The sequence below is a fragment of the Elephantulus edwardii genome, unplaced genomic scaffold (genome assembly GCF_000299155.1).
Source record: "Elephantulus edwardii isolate Elephantulus edwardi_28Jun2011 unplaced genomic scaffold, EleEdw1.0 scaffold00096, whole genome shotgun sequence".
NCBI lineage: Eukaryota > Metazoa > Chordata > Mammalia > Macroscelidea > Macroscelididae > Elephantulus > Elephantulus edwardii.
In genome coordinates this window covers 4,951,494-4,958,585 of record NW_006399846.1, presented here as the reverse complement: position 1 = coordinate 4,958,585, position 7,092 = coordinate 4,951,494, and positions in this window count along the sequence as shown.

Sequence of the window (7,092 nt, the reverse complement as noted above, 5' to 3'; positions counted from 1 at the left end):
ACTTTTGTTATGAGACCCTTGTCTTAAATGGTATTGCCAAATGTTTGTTTCTAATTGCTAGGTTTTCTTTTCACTCTGTTGGGAAAAGTTTTTTATGTACACAGCAATTTAATCTTTTTAAGGTCCCGTCCATCTTTTCAGATTGTGATCCATCTTCTGATTGGATTTGGCAGTCGCTTTATACCAGAGATTAGGCTGTCTAAACTTGATCCTAGGTTGTCTCTGATGATCTTTATAGTTTGGGGCTTTACTCTCAGGTCTCTGATCCACTTTGAGTTGATTTTTGTGTATGGTATGAGATGTGGATACTGTTTCAGCTTTCTGCAGATAGTAGTCCGGTTTTGCCAGCACCATTTGTTGAAGAGGTTGTCATTTCCCCATTTGATAAGTTTCATTTCCTTGTCGAATATCAGTTGACCGTAGATAGTTGGGTCTGTTTCTGGGTTCTCAATTCTGTTTCATTGGTCTGTGTACCTGTCATTGTACCAGCACCATGCTATTAGAGCTGTGGTGCTGGAGAAGAGTATTGAATGTACCATGGACTGCCAAGAAAACAAACAGATTCATCGTAGAGAGGATTAAACCAGGCTGCTCCTTGGAGGCAAGGATCCTGGGGCTTCGTCTGACATACTTTGGACATGTTGTAAGGAGAGATAGGTCTTTAGAGAGGGACATCATGCTGGGTAGAGTAGGGGGACAGTGCAGGAGGGGAAGACCCTCTATGAGGTGGATTGATTCAGTGACTGGGGTACTCGGGATGGGTGTGTCAGGGGCAATGAGATTGGCACAGGATAGAGCACGGTTTAGGGCTGTTGTACATAGGGTCGCTATGAGTCGCAAACGACTCGACGGCATGTAACAACAACAACAACAACAACAACAACAACAACAACAACCACCACTATGTAGTAGGTTTTGAGGTCAGGGAGTTCCAATGTGTCCTACTTCATTTTTGTTTTCAGAAGTGCTTTTCTTATTTAGGGTCTCTTTCCTCTCCAAATAAACTTGACAATTTCTCTTTCAGTCTTCTTGAAAAATGAATTTGGTATCTGGATTGGGATTGTGTTGAACATGTAGATTGCTTTTAGAAGGATTGTAATTTTCAATATACTGAGTCTTCCTATCCATGAATACAGAACATTTTCCCATTTATTTAGGTCTTTTGTTGTTTCTTACAGAAATGTTCTATGGTTTTCTTTCTACAGGTCTTTTGTGTCTCTAGTGAGGTTCACTCCCAAGTGTTTCAGTTTGTGGTTAGTAAATGGTATTGCTTTCTTGGTTGCCTTCTCTGTGTTCTCCTTGTTACTATAAGAGGAATCCCACTGACTTGGATATTGATCTTGTATCCTGCCACCCTACTAAATTGGTCTACTAACTCTAACAGTTTTTTGTTGAGTCCTTGGAGTTTTCAGAGTATACTATCTAATCATCTGCATATAGTGAAAGCTTAACCATCTCTTTGCTGATCTGGATGCCTTTTCTTTCCTTCTTTTGTCATATTGCCCTAGCATGTACTTCCAATACAATATTGACTAGAAGTGGTGAAAGTTCATCTTTTTCTTTAACTATTTTCTGATTGTAACAGTTTAATATGCATTCAGGGCTGAAACCACTGACTGAAGGGAACTCTTTGGTCCCACAAACTCTTACTTTCAAATTGTTGTGCTGTGACCAGCAGAAGAATGGAATAATACATGTATTACAATGATTATTTCCACTTTGTAAAAGATGTCTAAAAAGTTACTTGTATAATGTACTTAGCTTATAACTGTTAATAGGCAAGGGTACTCTTCTTGAAAACTCCTGGAGGGCCTAGATTTACACTTTGTCTATTTAAACTCTTTAAGTTGTTACCAGAAGGGAACAGTCATTAATGTGCTTCCTGTGGTTATGACAGAAAAAGAATAGTAGATTGAGAAAGATTTGGTCATTTACTAACTAATCAGGCAATCAAAGAACCCTCAGGAATTATTCTTGAACCCACTAAAGGAATAACACAATCCATCTGACAATATTTATTGAGTGCTTGCTTTTTGTAGTGGACACTGTGCTAGATCGAATTTTCTTTTTTTTAAAAAAGAAGCACAGTACTCACAAGTATCATTTACTTCTTGGGTCAAAATTGGGAAGGATGTGCATCAAAGATGTGTCCTAGCTACATATCTTTTCCACCTATATGCAGAACAGATTATCGAGGAGGCTGGGCTCTATGAGGAGAAGTGTGACATCAGGATTGGAGGTAGACTCATCAATAATCTGCATTATGCGGATGACACAACCCTGTTTGTTGACACTGAGGATGACCTGAAGTACTTGCTGCAGAGGGTCAAGGATTCCAGCCTTCAATATGGATTGAACCTAAATATCAAGAGAACAAAGATTCTCACCACTGGGCCAATTGGTAGCTTCATGTTGGATTATGAAGAGATTAGATTGTTAATGATCTAATCTTCAGTTTGGTTGGCTCTACAATCAACACTCTTGGTACCAGCAGCCAGGAAATTAAAAGATGAATTGCATTGGGAAAGTCTGCTGTCAGAGACATCTTCAAGGTACTGAGGAGCAACGATATCAGTCTGGAGACTAAGGTGCACCTGATACAGGCCATAGTCTTTGCCATTACTTGCTATGCATCAGAGAGCTGGACAATGACTAGGGATGATAGAAGGAGAGTTGATGCCTTTGAGATGTGGTGCTGGAGAGGAGTATTGAATGTACTATGGATTGCTAGGAGAACAAACAAGTTCATTTTGGAGAGAGTGAAGCCAGGCTGCTCCTTTGAGGCAAGGATTCTGAAGCTACATCTGACATACTTTGGACATGTTGCAAGGAGGGACTTGTCCTTGGAGAGGAACGTCATTCTTTAGAGGGTGAAGGGACAGTGCAGGAGAGAAAGACCCTCGATGAGATGTATTGATTCCGTCACTGGGATAGTGGGGATAGGCATGTCGGAGCCAGTAAGATTGGCAAGGGATAGAGCAGGGTTTAGGGCTGTTGTATAATAGGGTCACAATGAGTTGAAAGCAACTCAACATCACATAACAATAACAATTTGTTAATGAACTGAGAGGTGCTCTTTGGCAATAATTTTTGTTCCATTCAAAGTTTAAATGGTACATCAAGGTTGATAGCCTCTACCAATCTCTAAGTCTGGCCTGTTTTGGGGTTTTTTTTGAAAAGAATTTAAAGTTGGTTTGTTGTTTTTTTTTGTTGTTATTACTGTTACTGAGCACAATATAAGAAGTTTGCAATTTCCCCCCATTATCTGGGACCATCGACTGTATCTCTGCTTTGAAAGGTCAGTAGCAGCAGCTGGACAATTTTGGTCTCAGGATAGATGAGAGCATGGTTCATGTAGGCAGCTAGTCCTGCAGATTAGTTTATTGAATCTTTGGTTTCTTTCTTTCTCTTTTGCTTTAGATGATTAGAGACCAATAGTGGTATCTTACGGAACTGCTTATGCACTTTCAAGGCCTCAGATATTGCCAACATTATTGTTAAATAAAAATTTTATGTAACATAAAGGTTTTCGAACATACATTTTTTTGGACTATTTATGCCAGTTGACTAGGTGGTCACACAATATGATGGTTCTAAACCTTAAGACCCAGTGAAGCAGTCTTGTGAGGTATTCACTTGTGTCTGGGAAGGAATTGGGGCTGTGTCACAATGTGTTTAATTATATATGATAGATGAGCAGCACACACGAAGATGTTTTTGCATATGCCTGCAGGTACACTTACACTTGTATATGGACATATTTACATACACCTTTCTGTAGAAGGTTGTGTTTGTGAGATTCAAAAAGTGAATTCTCTCGAGCCCTCAGTCAAGGAGATTTTAGGAAAGAAAGTGAGCCATGTCTCGGTGGTTGGAGATATTTATCATGCTCTGATATTACAGTGTTTTTGTATTTTTAAATTGCTCATGGTAAAGGCCCAACTTCATCCTCATGCTTCACCAGCTTTGAGTTAGACCTTGAAGACCCAGCACACACTCTTTCAATGATTGGATAAATGAATGGATTTGAAGTACTCCAGGTTCCTGCTTTAAGAGAAAGAGTTCTCCAAAATATAAAACTACTGCCACAGGGAGCTCAGGTGGCCTAGTGGCAAGAAGCTGCACTGCAATCCCAGAGGTATGTGGTTCGCATCCACCAGATGCTCTCCTGGAGAAGGAGGGGCAATCTCCTGTACCAGTCAGATCCAGTTTGATGGTACACACAAAAAATAATAAAAGAAAGGTTTTTTAATAAAAAAATATATAAAATAAAAAAACACACAAAAACCCAACCAACCAAACAAAAAAAAACCCCAAAACTACTATCACAGTTCATGAATTCAGCAGTTTAGTGAATACTTATAATGTGCTCAGTGAAGGATCTCCAAGATATACCACCTTCCATTTTTAAAAATTGTGGTAAACATGTTGCCAGATTCTTGTCATTAACCCATTTTTCTCCCAGAGAATGACTGTTGGATTTGAACTACTGACCTTTTGTTTCATGGCTCCATATGACACAAGAGCTCCTTAAGTGTTCTTAAGTGGCCCCCAAAGTTTACTTCCCTGCACGTAAAATAAAGCAAAGATTTAACTGCTGTTCCTGTGTCATAGAGCTTATCCTTTCTACCATACACAAGATCTTGATAAATCTGAATATACAAATAGTATGTTGCCCAAAGAACTGAAATGACTTGTCCACAGTCATACAGCCATTAAATGGTAGAATAAAAAGATTAGATCTTTTGCTTCCTGCAAATCAAAGTAATCTGCAGAAAATGTCTGTCCTTAGTGGACAGTGATTAACAGAGGCTTGAACCGGGAGCTTGCTGGATTTGCTTGGATTTATGCATGGGGAACCTCAAGTCCTGTCTGATACAGCGCACCTCATCCCAGAGCTTCCACCTTCACCCAGGGGGCACCAGAACAATCCTTCCCACTGGCACTTTTCAACCCTGCGTGATATTTCTCAAATAAGCAAACTCACCACTGTCCAATGGATTCTGATTCAAATAAGCTATAGGATAGAGTAGAACTGCCCCAGGGGATATCTACGGCTGAAATCTTTCTAGAAATAGAACGCCTCATTTTCCTGACACACAGGGGCTGATGAGTTTGAACCAACAACCTTTTGGTCGGCAGCCAAGTAGTTAATCAGTGTATTACCAGGCCTTCTCTGCATGGACTGGGGGCACATATATGATTCTGGGAGTTAGGAGACCAAGAATGTAGTCTCATCTTGTGTTGTTAATAGTGTGACGTGGGCAAGTTACTAAAATCTCATTTTTCTCTCTGAAAATGATAGGTCTTAGATTGCTTCTGAGATCACACTGAATGTTATCTATTTAACTCAAGTAGCAACTAATTGTCTTACTATCTCTTATCCTTGTATTTTCTTTAATGAGACAAAGTAGAAAATGCTGTATCATTTGAAAAGGTTGGATTTGTTTTTACATGTTTCATAGGGAGCTCTGGTGGTGTCCAGAGGGAGTGTTGCTGCTAACCCAGGTGCTGCTCCTCACTAGTGGTTTCAGTCCAGCTCTGAAGGAGAAAGATGGGCAGTTTCCTCCCATGCAATTTATCTCCTCAGAATCCCAATGAAGGATTAGCTATAAAGTCGAGTCCAACTTGAGTGCTGTGAGAGAGAGACAGAATTAATACATAGAGTCAATATAATTGTTAGCAACTTGAGTGCTCATGGCTGAATCCCTAAAAGAGTTGTGCAGTAACTGACATTTGTATATTATTTACTGTGTGCCAGAAACTGCCTTCAGTGTTACAGAGGTTCTTATTAATATAATTCATGAGACAACCCTGTGAAGAAGGTACTAGCAATCACATTCATTTTACAAATGGGGAAAGTGAGTCTCAGCAAAATTAAGCGACTTGCCTAAGTCCATGTGTGTAGGAAGTGGTTGAAGCCAGGATTTGGACCCAGGGGATCTGTCCCTAAAGGCCAGGCCCTCAGCACTTGCATTCTTCTGCCTGTCTTTGGGCACAGGGACTGCACAGAGCCAGCCAACAACTGGATATGCATTGAACTAAATGGAAAAAGAGGCGAGCCTCGGGTGAATGAATCCCTTTACATGACAGACTTTCAGACCAAACACCCTCAAGACAGCTCTGGGAGTGTTGTCCTAAAAATGCTAAGAAGGAAAGCCATAGGGGACGTAGGCTTGTTGGCCTCTGTAGGTGCGTCCCAGCCCAAGGTTTCGGTGTTCTGCCTGATTCCTAGAACTGTTGGCTGAGAGAGAAAGGCTTACGATAAACCAAAGCATGGGACTAAAGGTGACAGGAATCATATGCTTGGCATTTGGCCTGATGTTTATCTTGTGAGCCAGCCGGCAAACGACAAGTGACCATTTACTAGCATTTCATCTGTGGTGTAGGGCATTCCCCATGAGCTTCCTTTCCAATTACTTGCAACAACTGTCAGAGGAGGATGAGGAAATGAGGGCATTGGGGGAAGGGAAAGGAACTCTGGTGGTGGCATAGAGTGTAACATCTCGCTCTGCTGACTAAAATGTCTGTAGTTGGCTATAATCTACCAACTGCTCTGCAGAAAAAAAGAAGAGCAATGTCCTACGGCAAAGATTTACAGCCTTTAAATGAGAACCAGATTGAGGGTGGGTACGAGTCAGACAGCAGTAGATTGGGTAGTTGAGGGAAGAGAAAGGTGCCCTGGTAACACAGATTAAAGCACTCAACTGCGGATCTAAAGGTCAGTTCTTTGAACACACCAGCTACTCCATGAAAGATGTAGTAATCTACTTCTTTCAAAGATTTACATCCTTGGGTATAGGATATTTAAGAGTTAGAATCAAGTCAATGGTAGACATTTCGTTTGGTTTGGCTTAGAAGGTATGGAGGTCACTGTCCTGAATGCCATCACCGAAGGTGGTAGAAGTGGTCTTTGAACTACTCCCATGTCTGCTGACTGGACAAGAAAATCTAGAATTCCAAGTACAATCTGGGACTCAGAGCTTGCTTATTCACTGTTTCATCCATTGTTTTGCAGTCTTAACACATGGGAAAGTAGCTCACTCTACAACAATTTTTCTCCAACTGCTCTTTTTTTTTTTTTTTTTTTTT